General features: G+C 35.1%; 1 protein-coding gene across 2 annotated transcripts in view; it reads right to left on the bottom strand.

Moving 5' to 3' along the window:
- The window catches only part of LOC145261223 (uncharacterized), a 191,147-nt gene that overhangs the window by 115,663 nt on the left and 56,726 nt on the right, over positions 1–18,758 (bottom strand). The window contains exon 2 of one of the 2 annotated variants that reach the window (XM_080119579.1): positions 12,729–12,808. The exons of the other annotated variant lie outside the window; for it this stretch is intronic. The gene's annotated coding sequence lies outside the window, so the exon portion shown is untranslated. The remainder of the gene's footprint in view (positions 1–12,728; positions 12,809–18,758) is intronic. 2 annotated transcript variants of the gene reach the window in all.

Raw genomic sequence — 18,758 nt, 5'->3', positions numbered from 1 at the left:
GGCTTCGAAATGCCTGGGTATAAAGGGCGTTTATAACCCCTCTTTCGATACGGTGCTTTTCTTTATTGAACTGGCAAATAAATTTACATATACCTATATCTATTTTATCTTATCTTGAATTTCATTTTAATATATATATATATATATATATATATATATATATATATATATATATATATATATATATAATCTGAGGTTAAGTAACTAATGAAGTGTAACAAGATTAATACAAGATGCTCAATACCGGAGTAGAGCATGGTATATTTGTTTTTACATAAGCAGTAATATATTGCTACACAATCTTTCGTATAAACTGTATCGCCTGAAGAGATCTCTTTACTAGAAGCTAGCTAACCGAAACATGCTCATGACTGTGTAGCAACATATTACTGCTTATGCAAAAACAAATAAAGAACATATATATATATATATATATATATAAACTAGCAGTTAAGCCCGGCTTTGCTTGGGTCCTATGTACTGTTCATAACTTGCCCTATGTGTGAATATCCTTTATGTAAAATTTCAAATGTTTAAACCAAAATTGTAATTTGGTAGAGACCACAGAAGTATTTTTTTTTTACTTTGACCTCTTAACATTTGTTTTGGTTGCAAATCAAAATACAAAGTTGGACCCATGTCCAAGTTACCTACATCTAAAATTTCAAGTGTTTAGACTCAAAATTGGAGGAGGAGTGTGGTGCAAATCAACTTTTAGAACTTTGACCTTTTAACAGTGAATTTTTTGCCCCCAAACTGATTACAAAGCTTGCCGCATGTCTGAATGTAAAATTTCAAATGTTTAGACCAAAAATTGGCTGAGTAGCTTTCTAGAAATCACAAAGGTCAAATCAAATTTTCGACCAAAACCGATTAAAAAGCTTGCTCTATCTTTGAATACCCTTTATATAACATTTCAAATGTTTAGACCAGCAATTGGCCGAGTAATTTGGTAGAGACCACAGAGGTCAATTTTTTTTAACTTTGACCCAATTTTGACCTCTTAACATTCATTATTTTGGTCTCAAATCAAATTAAAAAGTTTGACATATGTCCAAGTAACTTACATTTAAAATTTCAAGTATTTAGACCCAAAATTGGCGGAGGAGTTTGATAGAGTTTTCAAAGCTCAAATCGCTGAACTTTGACCTCTTAACAGCTATATTTCTGTCAAAAAAACGATTAAAAAGATGTTCCCAAATCTCAATACCCCTTATGTACAAATCTCGAGTCTGTAAACCGAAAATCGACAGAGTACTTTGGTAGGGAAATGTACACACACAAATACACACAGACAATTTCACTTTTATATATATATATATATATAGATAGATAGAGAGAGAGAGAGAATCTGGTCGGTGCTAAAGTTTTTGTTGGTTTGTAGAAGGATCATTTTAAAACATTGTAATTTATTTTATACATACTGTTATTTTATAAACATATCACCAAGATTAATTAACAATTTTCTTCTTTCTTGTTATGAAATCATCCTCCATATTTTGCTGCAATATTCTCAGCCATGTTTATCCAAAGACAGCCTTGTTTAGTTACATGTAAGCGAGTCATCTTCCATTATGATAATGCTCGTCCTCACAAAGCACAACTGACCAAAGATTTCTTAGGAGAATTTGGTTGCGAGATCTTGAGCCATCTTGCAGATTCTTCTGACCAAGCTCTCTTGGATTACCACTTATTTCGAGGATCCCTTAACATGAATTAGATCGTGACCTTCGTAATTTTAAAAAATTACACACTAACATATACAGAAAATACTTTATTAATTTATAATATAAATCTCACTTGTCGGTTTAAATGTATGTATGTATGCATGTCTGCCTAAAACTTTCGACAGAGGCGACGGATTTTCACGAGATCAATATCATTTTGAAGCTCGAGCCTTCGGACGACAAATCTCGAAAAATTGGCTACAAACATTAATTCGTTCACCTTCAACTGGACACATTTCTACAGAGAGAGATCGCCTTTTTCGCCGATATTTTCGAAAGTCATCCTCTCTTTTCGAATGACTAGTCTTAATTTAAACCTTCGCCACTTCCGGTTTGGCGATGGACGCAACGGCAAAGACGTCACTTTTTACACGTTCTTTTCCTCCTTCGAGCCTGCCTGCTTATTACCACATTTTTCTTTGCTCAACAGACACCTACAAACACTCGGGCAACGCCGGGCACCCAGGCTAATAGTAGTAGTAGTCGTAATAATAATAATAATAATAATAATAATAATAATAATAATAATCAGCAGCAGCAGCAGTAGCAACAGCTCATTTAACGATTTATTCCATAAATCTATCTACCTTCTATACTCCTATAAATTCGTTTTTCTTTTGTGTATATTGATATTCATATTAAAAACCCTCTTATATTTATTTAAAAATTAAATACAATTTTCTTATATATGGGTCGTGGAATTGCATTTACTAGCAAAAGATCTAGCTAATTTGCATATCCTGTTAAATATTCATTTTAATTAATTCCCTATTAGTTTTTTCCTGTTTTCTTATGGGATGATCACTATTACGTACAATTTTATTAATGCAGATATTCTACATGATTTATACTTGCATAATACTTGCGTAAAAAGATTATACTAAACACAAATTTGTTTCCACATATGTTTATATATACGTATATATTTTTGTTTAAGAAATTTTGCCTACCAAACTCCTCCTAGAGGTTTTGGTCTACAGACATGAAACTTCATATATGAGGTATTTGAATCCATGCAAAACTTTATATTTGGGGTTTAACCCGGAAAAATCGGTGCAAAAGTGTGAAAATTAAAAAAAAAAAAAATGAAATTTGCCAGGTGAAGGTCGAACGCCGGCATTACGAATGCATAACGTAGTAGTTATTGGTTCATGTTTTAATTTTTAGCCTTGCAGTAAACATATTTTCATAGCCCCGTCATTGAGGGCAGAGGCAAAATAAATCGTGAGCTGAACGTTTTGGTTTCGATTCTCGGTGGTGGCGCATGAGTCTTTTTTTAATACTTTTTAAATCATTACTACGTACTGAATCCAATCTATCTATCTATAAAAGTGAATTAGTGTGTGTGTGTACATTTCCATACGAAATAAGTTAAAATTTTAGATATAGGTTCCTTGGACATGGATCTAACTTAATAACTTGATTAGAGCCCAAAACAATAACTGTTAAGGGGTCATAATAGGGGTCAAAGTTAAAAAAAATTGACCGTTTTTTAAATTTATTTTTTGCTCAACATATACCTCCAAACACCCAGGAAACGCCGGGCACTCATGCTAGTTTATCTATAAAAGTGAACGTGTCTGTGTATCTGTCTGTGTGTGTACATTTCCCTACGCAATAACTCTGTCAATTTTTTAAGTAAAACTGTTATACAGAAAGGCATTACTTTACATATTCACACTTTTTAATATAACCTTATAGCAAAGCAAAGCCGGGCGTAAATGCTAGAATATCTATAAAAGTGAACGTGTCTGTGTATCTATGTGTGCGTCTGTGTACATTTCCCTACGCAATAACTCTGTCAATTTTAAATCTATAGACTCGAAATTTGATATACAGGGTACTGGGATTTGGGAATATCTATGTGATCTGTTTTTGGCGGAAATTTGGCTATTAAGGGGTCAAAGTTCAACGATTTGACATTTGAGAACTCTACCAAACGCCTCCGACAATTTTGGGTCTAAACACTTGAAATTTTAGATATAGGTTTCTTGGACATGGATCTAACTTAATAACTTGATTTGAGCCCAAAACAATAAATGTTAAGGGTCATAATAGGAGTCAAAGTTAAACAATTGACCGCCTTCTTTTTTTTTTCTTGTTTGCTGAACATACACCTCCAAACATCCGGGCAACGCCGGGATGAAGTGCTAGTAATTTATATATACGATGGTACATGTTTTAAAAATATCGTTATGAAATTTCAAATTTTAATAATTAAACTTTTAAAAATCTTACTATGCTATATTCACTTGGCACGAATTTCAGCCTTAATTGTATGTCTCCAAATATAAAATAATTCATTTTCTTTCGAAAATGAAAATAATCACTTTTGAACCATTCTTGTAAATTCCTCAGCAATTCGGTGCAACATATCGATACGGCATCTTTGAGAATTACAAAATAAAATAGTTATCTATCTCCTTTCGGTTCCTTCATCAGACATTATCTAGTTCCGGCCGAATCTTGGGGCCCGTAATCAGATTTCTTCAACCAAACTCAATGACGTCAGCTAGTTGCATGACTTTAGTTTCTCAGCCTTTTTTTTTTTCTTTTTTTTTTTTAACGAACGCGGTGGTTAGATTCATTTTTCACATTAAAACCTAAAGAATTTCGCAAACGAGGCATTTATAAGCTGGAATCGAGTCATAGAAAAGAAAGATTTTCAAGAATATGGTATTTTCAGTTTCAAGGTGAAATTTTAAATCAGCAAAAGCTTTTGCATCTATATAATGAGCACATCTATAAAAGCGAGAATGTGTGTGAGGACACTTCTCAACCTATATACTCAACGAATTTTTGGTCTACAAACCTGAAATTTGGTATATAGGCTATTTAGACACGGGAAAAACTTTTTAAATGGTTTTCATCCAGAAAAATGGGTTGCTAAGGGGTCAGAATTGAAAAATTGTAATGGGGGGGTTAGGGTTAGATTTTTATCGGTTTATCTACTGTTTCACGAGGTTTGAATACACTTTAGATCGTCGCAAGCTGATCTAATGGTTGTTGTACTTGGATCACTGTCTTTAGTTTCTTTCCATTTTTTTGTTTTTTTTTACTTCATTTTTTTAAGGAAATTTAACGTTACGTTTAATACCGGGCAACACCGGGTACATCTGCTAGTATGCGATAAAGACAGTTTGTTTAACGAATAAAAACGTAATTTGTAAACTCTAGCAAGGTTCAACTTCTAGAGAAACAAGTGTACGCATATTTTAGAAAGGAAAACAAAAAAGAAAAAAAAAGAAAGAAAGAAAACTTATCAACCCAAAAGACTCTTCAAGGCTGTTTTTAAAACAACCTAATTCGCCTTGACGAAACACAAAGATGCCTTTTATCTCGTGTCTTTTTCTGAACAAGGTCACATAACAATAGCAACGAACGTACGTCGAAAGCGACCTGTCCCCCTGGTATGACGCCGTGAGACATCTTAGGTAGGTAGATAAGTAACTAGGCAGGCGGGGTAAGTTTATCAAGAAAACCGACCAGACAGCTTTTACAAAAGCAGATCCAACCGGGGGAACGGGAGTTGGGATGAAAGAGATCAAGTACGCGTCTAGCAAGATTTGCGGCGTTTGGCGGCCATCTTGAAACCGCTCCACCTACATGTGGCTTATTTGGACGCCATCTTCTTACCTGTCAACGGTAGGCGTGAAATTCTAGTTTTAAGACATAATAGATACCTCCCGTAAGGGTACATGTGCGAGAAGTCTATATTGGGGCAAGGGTTGCGCAATCACAACCGCGCCTATTCCCAAATGACATTACTTAAGTCCTCTATTTACTTATTTCCCACGAGGGAAGAATTAGACAAAAGCTGGAAAAGAATAAGCATATGTCTAGTTAAATGTACAGCCATCTTGAATCCGCTCCACCTAGATGTACTTTATTCGGACACCACTGCGTACTGCGATACCTACCAATTAACTTTTTTGCCAGCGGCATTCCCCATAGACAGGTTGAACCGGCTTCTTCCGAAAGAGAAAGTGTCAAGGGAATATTACATTCACTAATGAACCCCAGTCGTATGCATATCCCGGTCAGGAAAGATGACACCGTTAGGTTTTTGCAGTTCTTGTAGGGAGATGTGAACGTTCTCCTACATACAGCGCTTGATATTCCCGAATGGTCACTCATCTGGTATTGACTAGGATTATTACTGTTTAACTTCGGTGATTCAATGAGAACTGGCCTGTCTTGAAGAGGGCCGTATTGTATAAGAACTTGTTTACATTGGACTTGAAGACGGACATATTGTAGTCAGCTGGAAAGCAGTGAAATGGAAGAGTTTCACAGGCGTACAGTTCTAAGAAAAAAGCTTTTTTTTTTATGGAATCCACGTTTAGGTTTAAGCACAGATGAAGAGTGGGGGTAAATTATTAATAGTGGTTTTTAGATAGACGAGTGTTTTCCGTGAAAGTCTGGCAAGGGGGAAACATAGATTGGAGCTCAGACGAGCACTTGCCATGAAAAGAATGATAGAGCAGAGACAGGATCGGAACGTTTCTTCTGTGAGAAAGAGGTTGCAGGGAAGAGAAAAGAGCATCCCTTACTATGAGGTCTATTTTGAATTCTGTCAAGGCAGGATAGGATGCTTCGAACAGCTTTTACCCACATGTAGCAACAGTACTCCATCCTAGGACGTTCTTGGCTCTTATACAGCTAGAGGAGTGCATCAGCAGTGTACTTATGAATTATTTATTGATTTCCTTCTTTCCTTTAGAAAAAATGAATCAATTTTTTTTTTTTTTTTTTTTTACACAGTGATCACCACTTATCAAGGCCCGGAAGCCACTCAGGGATAAGGGTTATTGCAAGTACATTACGTTAGTGTGGAGATTTGATGAAGTGTTTAATTAAGGGGGCGGTTCATTAGGAATTTGTTAACATTGGACTTGAAGACATCCAAGTTGTAGTCCGGAGGGAAGCAGGCAGACGGAACAGAGTTCCACAAGCGTGCAGTTCTAAGAAAGAAGCTTTGTTCATGGAATCCGCGTTTTGATTTAGGCACAGATATAGAGTGGGGGAAATTTTTCACAGTGGATTCAGCTAGACGGGTGTTTTTCGTGAAAGATTGGCGAGGGGGGACCAGAGATTGGAGTTCAGACGAGCACCTGTCATGGAAATAACGATAAAACAAGGATAGGCTCGCAACATCTCTTCTGTGGGAGAGAGGTTGCAGGGTAGAGAAAAGGGCATCCCCCATTAAGCCACGAAGTCTATTTTGTAATCTGTCAAGGCAGGATAGGCTGTTTTTAGCAGCTCCTGCCCAGATATGGCAACAGTATTCCATCCTTGGAATTTTCATCTGATACCGTTTGCTGCCGACTTCGAGTCGCCTGTTTTTCTGATTTACCAAATATTTTCTGAAAAGAATTAAATCGAATTACATTTACGATGTTTTTTTTTTTAATTTTGAGATGAGGATTGATAATTCTTATCTGGATAATTCGGACTACTGTTCTCATCTTGAGTGTTATTTTCTCAACTTTTCAGCCGATTAACCTCCGATCTTCTTAAGTGGATGTTGTGAAAATAACACTCAAGATGAGAACAGTAGTGAATAATGCAAATAATACGAATAACATTTTATTGTTGTTAACAATCTTCACAGTGTAGTATCTGTTCTGATGCTACGCTTTACCTGTTCTATCCTCGGTCAGTGGGGGAGAAATCATTCACAACTGAGACAATTTTTATTTTTGTTCCTATCCAGTGTGCCCTTTTTTGGGGAACTGGATTTTCCCCACATTAAAAATCGACCTTGTGTCTAACTCTCTCAAAGTAAATAAGAACAATATTCTGCAACGAGCCACAAAAAAAAAAAAAACAAAAAAAACAAAAACAAAAAAAAACTGACAAACAAGAATAAAATACTGATTTTTGTAGGAGGAAAGCTATTGATGAAAAAAAAAACGAGAAAGAGATTAACTTTATTTTACATATTAAACTAGCAGGCCTTTCGGCCTTGCCCGGTCGTAAAATACGCATAAATATTATATTTTAATTCATACAGAAACTGAGACACGTGCATGCGATTATTATTGTTTTTCTCTAAACAGTTCGCTTCTTATATAAGTAAAAAAAAAAGAAAGAAAATATTTGGACTGAGATCGAAACCAAAACTTAAAGAGTGTGAGCCAAGTACGATGACCATTAGGCCAGCTTGATACGATCTTTAAAGTATTTTTTAAAACCTACATATTTTTTACATAATGAATCTGTCACGTTAACCATTCACGCATGTGCATTCGTGGAACAGTTAGCAGACAGACCCCCCACGCACCAATTTTTCAATGTTGATCCATTTAACAACCCGTTTTTCCGGATGAAAACCGATTAAAAAGTTTTCCACGTGTTTGAATATCTAATATACCAAATTATAAGTTTGTAGATCCAAAATCTGTTGAGTATATAAGTTGAGAAGTGTCCTCTCACACACATTCTCACTTTTATAGATATCTAGATATACGTGTTTTAAGTCCGAATTGTACTGGCGAAAAATGAAAAACGAATACACAGGTAGACAGTTTTATATATATATTAGACTAGCCTAGGTACCCAGCGTTGCCCGGGTGTTTGTAGGTGTGTGTTGAGCAAAAAAGAAAAAAAAATGGTAGTAGACAGGCAGGCTCGAACCCGGGACGCGAAGGTGGAAGGCGGAAAGTAAAGTGAAAAAAAATCCCGACATCTTACCGTTACTGCATGACGCGGCCGGAAGGTCGGAACGTTGAAATTAGGTAAAACCATTCCAACCCATAATATAACTTGCAAAAATGGTGACGCAAAAAAACAAAAAACAAAACAAAACAAAAAAAACTGACCCTCTTTATAGAAACATGCCCAGTTGAGGGTAAAGGAATTAATATTTTTAGCCAATTTTTCGATATTTGTCGTCCGAGATGCTGAGCTTCAAAATGATAGTGATCTCGTGAAAATCCGTCGCCTCTGTCGAAAGTTTTAGGCATACATACATACATACATACATACATACATACAGACAGACAGACAGACAGACAGACAGACAGACGAGATTATTATAGACTTTTATATATATAGATGTATATGGATGCTATGTGCATCATTTTAAAAGTAATAAACTGTACAAAAAAGTTGTTTGAAGATAAAAGTCAAAATTATACCCTGAGGATGACAGGCGACATTTGGAAATGTAAATAAATAAATAAATAAATAAATAAATAATAATAATAAAAATGACCCCGGCATGTGGACTGACAAGAAAGTGCATATCTAATCTGTGGTCTGATCTGGTCAGACCTGTCGCCCTTTGACCACATTTATCAATGTCCAGTTCAGGTTTTATTAACTTCTATTGCTCCTCAATCATTTGTAGTCCTTCCCCTCATTCGAAATTGATGGGATTTGCTTCCTCCCTCCCACTCTCTCCATTATATACCTTGTGGCATCTTCGTCTGGTCAGGAATAAAGGAAGGAGGAGGGGTAATAAATTAATTCGGCCATTTTTTTTGTTTTATTTATTTATTTATTTATTTATTTTTTTGACAGGTACGTGATATTTAAAAGTTCAACTAAACACATCCATTTTGCGGTTACTAACGATGAAACCTCCGGAATATGAAGGGGGAAGAGGAGAGATAAGTAGGAAAAAGAAGAAATGGCAGTAAAAGAGAAAGGGAAGGAGGAGGAGGAGGAGGAGGATAATACAAAAAGGAAAAGAAGCAAAAAAAGAATAAAAAGAAAAGGGAAACATTAGGAATGACAATAAAAGAGAAGAAAAAGAAGGACGAATAAAACATGAAAACGGAAAATACAATGAGAGAGAGAGAGACATAAAAGGATGAGGAAGGAGAGATAAGAATAAATAGAGAGAGAAGGAGGAAAGACTGGCCATGAGAGAGAGAGAGAGAGAGAGAGAAGGGGGAATAAAAATGATAAAAACATCGTAATAAAAAGATTTTGTCTGATTTGTTTTACGGCATATCAATCTCTTTTGAGTCATTTAATGTTGAAATATTAGTTGTAATATGCTTTTCCTGGGGAAGGTCAATTTTTATCAAGGTCCACAAGCCATTCGTGGGGGTAAACGGTGAGACAACGGTGATGATCAGTAATGATGGAACTTAGGTACAGTTTAATTATTTAACAGCACAACCCAACAAAAACTTATTTGCATTAAAATTAAAAACGACTATGTTATAGACAGCAGGGAACCAGCCCCACGGCATTGTGTTCCGGGGACGGAAAATTCTAGCAAAGAAGATTTGCCCATGTAATTTTCGTTTAATTTTAGGTATAGTAAAGAGTAAGAGAAATCGTTGACAGCTGTTGTAGCTAGACAAGTGATTGTCGCCAATATTTACATGCGATATGGGAACATAGAGTGAAGCTCAGTCGAGCACCTGTCATGAAAATAACGATAGAGTAGAGATAGACTATTTTTTAGAAAGGAAGTAGGGTTATAGATCGGTGGTTCTCAACCACCATGCTAAGTCACATTGGTGTACGGGGAAATGATTGCTGGTGTGCCGTATATGTCATAGGTGGAGTATTTTTTTTTTATCTTCGGCTCCCAAAGTCACCAAGCATTAGACCATTCCTGTAATGATCTGGTCCCTGCTAATTTTGCGGTAGCCTGTGCACTTCTAGGAGGTCCATCCTCCCAGACCTCGCTTTCGTTCTTTGATAAGGGATTAGTTTATTGCTAATCGCCTGAAGCGCCCTACCTGGAGAATGACTTTTCAATCTCACTTTTCCGACTCTGGTGTCACAGTTATTGCAAGCCTTCTACTCTAAGAACTGTTAGACTTTGGAACTCCCTTCCGGGTTCCTGCTTTCCCAACTGTACTAACATGCAGAAGTTAAAGTGTAATGCGAACAGATATCTTGCTGCTCAACTCCCTACATAGTATCCCTGTAACTTATGGCCCCGATAGTAGCTCCCTACATGATAGTAGCATTGTGGCTTGATTGAGGGGAAAATGGGGGAAAAAGCCTACTTTATTATTTAGAAAATTATTATTTATTTATTTATTGCTTAGGACCCCCCCCACTCCCGCTTGCCATTTTTTTTATGCAATACTTTATTGAAATGTTTTATAAAGAATGGAGGGTGGGTTATTGAAAACCATGTGTCATGAAGCCAAAAGGGAATGGGGGGGTATGGGGATCGGGAGTCACCCACTTTGTCTATTCCCCAAGCTAGTTTTCCACTTACCATAATACCTTATTCACTCTGTAGGCCTAAGGTATTTTAAATATCCCCACAATAATGAGGTCCTGGATATGACCTTAAACTATATCCAGTGGTGAGGCCCCAGCTTGCGGGCTTTTGGGAGTGTGGAGCCACCCTTTAATTGCCATTGCTCCCAGGTCCACTGTGACCCGGAGTGGTAGTACCTGTTAGGGTCCCAACTATGGGTTAAATAGAAACCGACTTGAAAACAACAAATATATTCCATTAAAAAATCTTTCTTCAAAATCTTTGGATTCGGCATTAAATAACCTGAAAAGGGTTAATATGCCGTAAAACCAAAAGAACCAAACCAACCACATGAATGAATGTTTTTCAAATTTTTATTTGCAAAAACAAAAACATGTTTTATTTACAAGCCAAAAAAATACATGTTTTTTCTTCTTACCATACTAAATTATAAATATGCAAGCGACTACATGAAGGTTAACTAAATTTGCACATTCCTTTGGAAAACGAGCGTTGATTAATTACTTATCCAATACACATACAAAGTTGAGATTTTTGTCGTACTGACATTGATATTAAAAGACTACTTTTTGTACTTAAAAATTATTAAACCAAACTTTTTAATATACTCAGTCATCGATATGCGAGCGACTCCATAACGGTTAATAGTTTGCATATTCCTTTGAAAACCGAACTTTAATTATTTATTCGTTTTTCTGGTTTCTTAGTCGACGATTGGTTTCATTTAACTGTTATGCTCAGTTCTATTTATACATATTTTCTACATTGAGCATAATTGGGTAGTATTTAGGATAAACAGTTCTAGAACATGCACACACACACGTGTGTGTGTGTGTGTGTGTGTGTGTGTATGTGTGTGTGTGAGTGAGAGAGAGATTGTGCGTGAGGACAGTTCCCAGCCTATGCACTCAACGGATTTTTGATCTACAGACTGGAAATTTGGTATATAGGGTATTTAGACACATGGACAGCATTTTAATCAGTTTTAATTCGGATAAAAGGGTTCAAAATTGAAGGGGCCAAAATTGAAAAATTGGTACTTGGGAGGGGGGTCATCGGATTTTTATCTGTTTGTCAACTTTTTCACGACTACGCATGTGCGGTCATGCAACATGACAACTTTCTTATGTTAACAGTAAGTAGGTTTGAAAATACTTTTCAAGACGTGGCGAGCTAGTCTAATGGTTATCGTATTCGATTCATTCTCTTTAGGTTTTGATTCTGATCGCAGCTCGAGAAGTGAACTGTTTGGAAAAAGCAATACTCGCATGCACATGTCTCAGTGTCTTTCCGTGTTTTACTTCTTTTTTTACTTCAAATTTTTTTAAAAGGAATTTAATGTTACGTTTAATATCTACATCATTTCTCTTTATTATAAATAAGAAATCTGCATTAATTAAAATATTATATTTATGCGTATTTTACGGCCGGGCAACGGTGGGCGGCCTGCTAGTATATATATATATATATATATATATATATATATATATATATAAAGTTGAGATTTTGTTCCACTGACATTGATATTAAAAGTCTATTTTTGTAACATAATCGCGTTAGCATTTGAGGGCGTGACGTAAGCATTACGTCACCTACACAAAGAAAAAGAAACTGACGCGTGACAATTGTCCCTTTACATTTGGTGAACGTGAGAGAGTATCATATCTCCTTCCTTTCTCAAAAATTGTAAATTTGTAAAAATGGTTGTCGTGTGAGTGTGATTTACGATATGTGTTTTCTGGTACCGTGTGCTCATAGCAATTAGCTGTTTTGGTTAGGTGAAATGACAAAATAAATACCTTTTTTCTTCGCCAATAAAGTTGTGTCGAAATCATCATTTTTCTCTACGACCTTGTCTACATACAGCGTGTTGCGTCCGCTAAAGAAAAACAAAAGAATATATTACCGAACTTTATTTGGACAATGTTAAGGGAAGTTTATTTGAATAACGTTATACTTTCTCAATTAAAAATTTATTTAAGCGAATATCTTAATATACTCAGTCATGGATATACGAGTGACTTCATAAACGATGACTAATTTGCATATCCCTTTGTAAAACGAACTTTCATTAATATGATTAATTTTTTCTGGTCTCTTATTGAATGACTGATTTTTTTAAACTATTACACTCAGTTCTATTTATGATTTTCTGTATTGTGCATAATTGAGTAGCAAAAAGGATAAAAACGTTCTAACACTCCCACCCACACAGACACACACACACACACATACACATATATATGTGTCATAATTCTATCATTAATGTTCTTCTTAGATAAAAATGACTTCTTTGCATACCTTTTAGAAGAAAATCCCATTTCTATCATTCGTCTAGATATTGTATATCTAGAAAAAGAACTTCCAACCCCTGTTTTGAATTCTTTGCTATGGTCAACATAAGTTTTCTTTCAAGCCTTCAAAACAGTTAATTTAAGCCTGTGGTCGACTTCGAACCTTTGACCAATTCGCTTCACTACAGAAAGAGATGTTTTCATAATTTCTTTTCTTAAAATATCAGGAATCTGCTTGTAAGTCATTTTGGACTGCCTTAATCCTGCAATTCGGTTTTTTTATATCCTCGCCAAGATGCGGTCTTACCATTTTTAGGGTTAATTTTTCCACTTATTATTAAATGCTATAATAATAATGATCTGCAAAATAGAAATTTTCAGTTAAAATTAACAAAAATTCATGGAAAAATATTGAAAAATCGATTTCTTCCTTCTTTCACTCTTGCCCCATTTTTTCTCATGAGTATATATATATATATATATATATATATATATATATATATATATATATATATATATATATGTCCCAATAAAATGTATACACTCTTTAAATTATATTAACTTGCTACACGAATACGCTATGCCACGTTCCCAAGAGATGTTTAGGAATAAAGAATAGCATTTCCAGCAGAATGACGAAAGAGCTTATCTTGATAGTCACCTGTAAAACAGATAGGTAGGACGAAGAAGAAGTATCGAGTACTGCCCACACTCACAAGATTTGACTCCCTCCCCATGTATTTTTACCTTTTGGGGGGCGGATGGAGGCATGTTAAACACAGGGTTCACACCACAAAACGAGCTACAATGAATGAGTTGAAAGCAACCATTGAAAGAAGATGTGTCAGCATACCAATTGAACTAATTAGGAACGTTTCCGATTCAATCAGTGAGCGTTGTCAGCCGTTCATGGACGACAATAGCCAACAATTTGAATACTTTCGATAATTAGCTGGTTTCTATCTTTGCTCGCGGTACTTTGATGTACGAAACTTTTCTTTCTTATAATAAATGTTGGTTTTATGGTCATTTAAAAAGTGTATACATTTTATTGGGGCACCTTGTACACACACACACACACACACACATACACACACAAGTGACCTTTTCAATGCATGTGTGTCTCTACCAAACTCCTTTCTGAATATTTGGTTTACAGACTTGAAACTTGATATATAGGGTATTTGGATCGCAAAAACACTGTCGATTTGGTTTTTTAGCATGTAAAAATAAATGCTAAAGGTCAAAAATGAAAACAAAACAGTTGACCTTGGCAGAGTAAGTCGACTAAGCCTGTTTACATGCAAAAAAAAAACTACATTCATAGATAAAACAACGTTATTTTTTTTTTTTTTAACTATTTATATACGTACGAGCGTGGCCCAGAAAGGAAAGAACAGACTGGGAGATTTGCATGTTTTGGTTTCGATTCTAGCTGATGGCACCCAAATCATAACTTTTTATAACTTTTGAAATCATTAATATATTGGATAATAATCAATAGAGAATTGGCTCTAAAATAATTAATAAAAACATCTTCAAGAATTAAAATATAATATTTATATGTATTTTACGACCGAGCAACTTTAGGCGATCTGCTAGTTGATATATATATATATATATATATATATATATATATATATATATATATATATATATATATATATATATATATAAGTATGGGGTCTCGATTTCGAATCTCGCTAGATTCAGCCACTTTGATGAGTCGTAGACGACGAAACACGTGTCAGTGGGTGATTATATTTTCAAAATAATATATATGCCGCTCCCCATGCGTGTGTGGGGGGTACCAAATTGGTTAAAGGGAAAATTATTCCCAACTAGCATTTAGGTACAAATACACTTTCGTAAATAATTGAATTCATTCAAGACGTATCGCAAAAGAACAAAAAACAAATAACACACACACATTATATATATATATATATTATATATATATATATAAACCAGATTATTATCCATTCACGTGAAATCACCTTTTTCTTCAACATATTCCCTTTGCTTCACTTTTTGTTATCAAGTAAGATCTTTAACTTACTTGCAGTTTCATCAAATACTTTTGTATGCAAAATCCGACCCCGCATTTTGCTAATTCCTACCCTCTGATGAGAAGGAAAGTATTTCTTCAAAACTCCGCGGATTAAGAACTATCTACTTATTAAGTGTTTCCTTTTCAGATTAAATATGTTTTTAACTCTTTTTCAAAGTGTTTTTTAACATGTTTTATTAACTATCTGCTATTTTATATATATATATATATATATATATATATGCCCAACACAGTACTTTGGGGTAATTGCGCCAACTAAAGAAAAGTGCTCTTTATATGCGTGGTAGCCAAAAGAGCACTTTTAGCTAGTTGGCGCAATTACCCCAAAGTACAGTATATATTGTATGCATTATATATAGGGAGGGATAGAGTGAGAACAGCGATAAAAAGAAAGCTGAATGTAAAAGAAAGAGAGAGGGGGGGATTATAGATATTAACAGATGCAGAAAGAGAGAAATCGAGAGAAGGAAGAGGGCGGAAGTGGGGGGGGGATGGTAACAATATATTTCTGCCTTCTCAATATTTGGATGAATTAGTTAATACATCAACGAGCGAGTTCGTTTGTTTATTTATTTTTATGTGAAATAAAAGCATTTTCATGTCTCAGATGCTTTTGGCATTCAATGTTTTTTTTAATCATTTTTTTTTTTTAGATTATACCATTATTCGTCATTTTATGTCTTCCAACTGGCACCATTATGTTCAAAGTACTTGATCCAAATCTATATCATTTTGTTATTTAAAGTGAATAATAATAACAATAATAATAAACAATAATAACAAGCAGAGCATGTAAGGTCCCCTTCCACGAGTCCAAACTTTACTTTCACCATGACTAACGTTTGTGCAAAATTTTAAAAAGCTCTAAGACGCGGTTATTGCGAAAAGTGCAAATAAACGAATGGAGGAAGGATTTTGGGGCAATTTTACCCCTAAAGGGCAACCAGAGTTATTCCTGAAAATCCATTCTGCTCCGACAAAAATTTACTTTCGCCATGACTAACGTTTGTGCAAAATTTAAAAAAAAAAATCCCAGGAGTGGTTATTGAGAAAACTGCAAACAAACGAGCAGACGAATGGACGAACGGGAGTGAATTACTAAGTCCAATCTCTACTTTGTCGGGGGACCAATAATAATAATTACATTGTAATACATTGTCAGTAGTCGTGAGAAGTTAGCTCAAAAGGAGTACAAGAGGCGGCATGACATTAACACGAGAAAGGTTCATTGGGATATATGCCAGAAAGGAAGATTGGAATGCAGTTAAAAAAGGGCACTAGCATGTTCCAAAAGGCGTAGTGGAGAGTGGTAATATGAAATTATGGTAAGATCTTAATATCCAATGTGATAATGTGATTGAAGCAAGGAGACCATATTTAGGAACGCAAGGCAATAATCACTGATATAGCAGTGCCAGCTTATGTGAAGATGGAGGAAAAAGAAAAAGATGAGGAAGTAAAAAAGTACTAAGACTTAAAAAGGGAAATAAAATAAGATTGTGGAAGCTGAAGTTATACCTGTTGTGATGGGAGCCCTCTAGAGTGTGATAAAGTGGATTGAGAAGATGGGGATCCATTGCAATATTAGAATGCTTCTGAAGACTGCTCTGTTGAGAATCGCCAGACTCTTGCGAAAAGTACTGGAAGACTGCGAAAAAGAAGTCACTGATAGCCTATGGTCATTTGTTATGATCCGCCTATCAGTATAGAATCGGTGTAATAACGACAGCTAGACAGAAAATGTGACAACAACAGCAATAATAACAACAACCATAATAATAAATGAATAGCCGACACTGACTGGCGCCACACAAAATAGATGTGAAGGGTCAAAGAGGATGGATAAACCGAGAAGAGAAAGCACTAACCAGACCTTCACTAGATGAATGCGAAGAGGACTGGAACCTTGGGGAAGCTTAGTGCCACTCAAATTCCTGTGAAAACCAATGGTTGTTGCTAATAAAAAAAATCAATAGTAAATGGCTGTTATAATAACACAAATTAATTTGCAAAAGTTGTCGAAAAAGGTAGAGAGTACTGGAAATCTGAGGAGACTTGTCATTCACACTCCAGGGAATATCACAGGTTGCTCTCGAGAAATCTTTGATGATGGTCTGTGTGACTCCTCTTAGTGAGTAAATAACAACAATAATAACGACGACAACGACAATAATAACAACAATAATAGCAATAATAACAACAACAACAATAATAATAATAATAATAATAACAACAATAATAAAAAAACAATAATAACAACAACGACAACAATAATAGAGGAGAGAAAGCAGACCTCCTAAGAATGAGTGCAAAGAGTACCGGGAACTTTGGGAAGGCTTATTGTTACCCAAATTCCAGAGAAGGCCAATGGTCCTTGCCAGCAAGAAACCAATAATAAGCGTCTATTTAACTCTGCTCTCGTGAGGAGGCAAGCAAATGGGAAAGGTAAGTTTGTAATGTGGAGAAAACTAATCCTATGGTATTTTTGTACAAATACTCAACATAATCAGATTCTTTCCTAGACAAGAGAAAAATTCAGGTTGTCCTAGATGGTCGTACGCCCAAACAACATGAGGTGTGCCTCAACAAACGATACTTTGGCCTTCATTATTCCTGTTTTCATATATGACATCCCTGATAAAATTATCTCAGATAAGTTATTTGCCGATAACAGCTACTTCATTGACTGAACTAACACACAGAAGTTTAAATGTAATGTGAACAGACATTTGGCTGCTCAACACCCCTTAGTCCCTTGCTAGACGTGATCGCAAATATTAGACCTTTATGTTCACGTGGCAATAAACTTTGTTTAGGGTGAAAACGAATACACACACATGTGTTTTATTTTTTTTTTTTACCGTTTTATCTGTTTAGTTACACATGTTTCGGTTGCCGAATATGATTCGGCAACCGAAAACATGCCATGTGTAACTAAACATATAAAACGGTAATAAAAAAAATAAAACATATTTGCTCTGCAATAGTATTGAGCACTCTCTTCAGGTTTTTACTAAATACCACTTTTGCTATATATATATATATATATATATATATATATATATAATGAAAGATGAGGAATAAAAGGTATAAATAACTTCATCATATCATCAGAATAATAAGGAAAAGTTAACGGGGAAATTAAGAAAATACCTCTTCAGGCCATGCCATTTCGCATCTAAATGCTTTTCACCAGAAGGGCTAGAATTATACAACATGCAAATATAGAAAAACTGGCTGAATATATTTGCACTTTTCTATGTTTGCATTTTGTATTATTCTGGTCCTTTTCTTCTGATGAGAAGTATTTAGCTTTGAAATGCCATGGCTTAAAGAGGTTTTTTTTCTTAATTTTCACTTAAACGTTTCCTTATTATTCTGATGATGTAATAAAATTATATCTAACTTTTATTCCTCATCTTTCAATTTATTTTTATTGTTTGCTCCTCTTAATAATGGTGAGC

The sequence above is a fragment of the Euprymna scolopes genome, chromosome 37, assembly GCF_053919585.1.
Source record: "Euprymna scolopes isolate OS-2025 chromosome 37, ASM5391958v1, whole genome shotgun sequence".
Lineage (NCBI taxonomy): Eukaryota > Metazoa > Mollusca > Cephalopoda > Sepiida > Sepiolidae > Euprymna > Euprymna scolopes.
The sequence above is the reverse complement of the archived record's forward strand: the minus strand, read 5'-3'. Positions and strand labels throughout refer to the sequence as shown.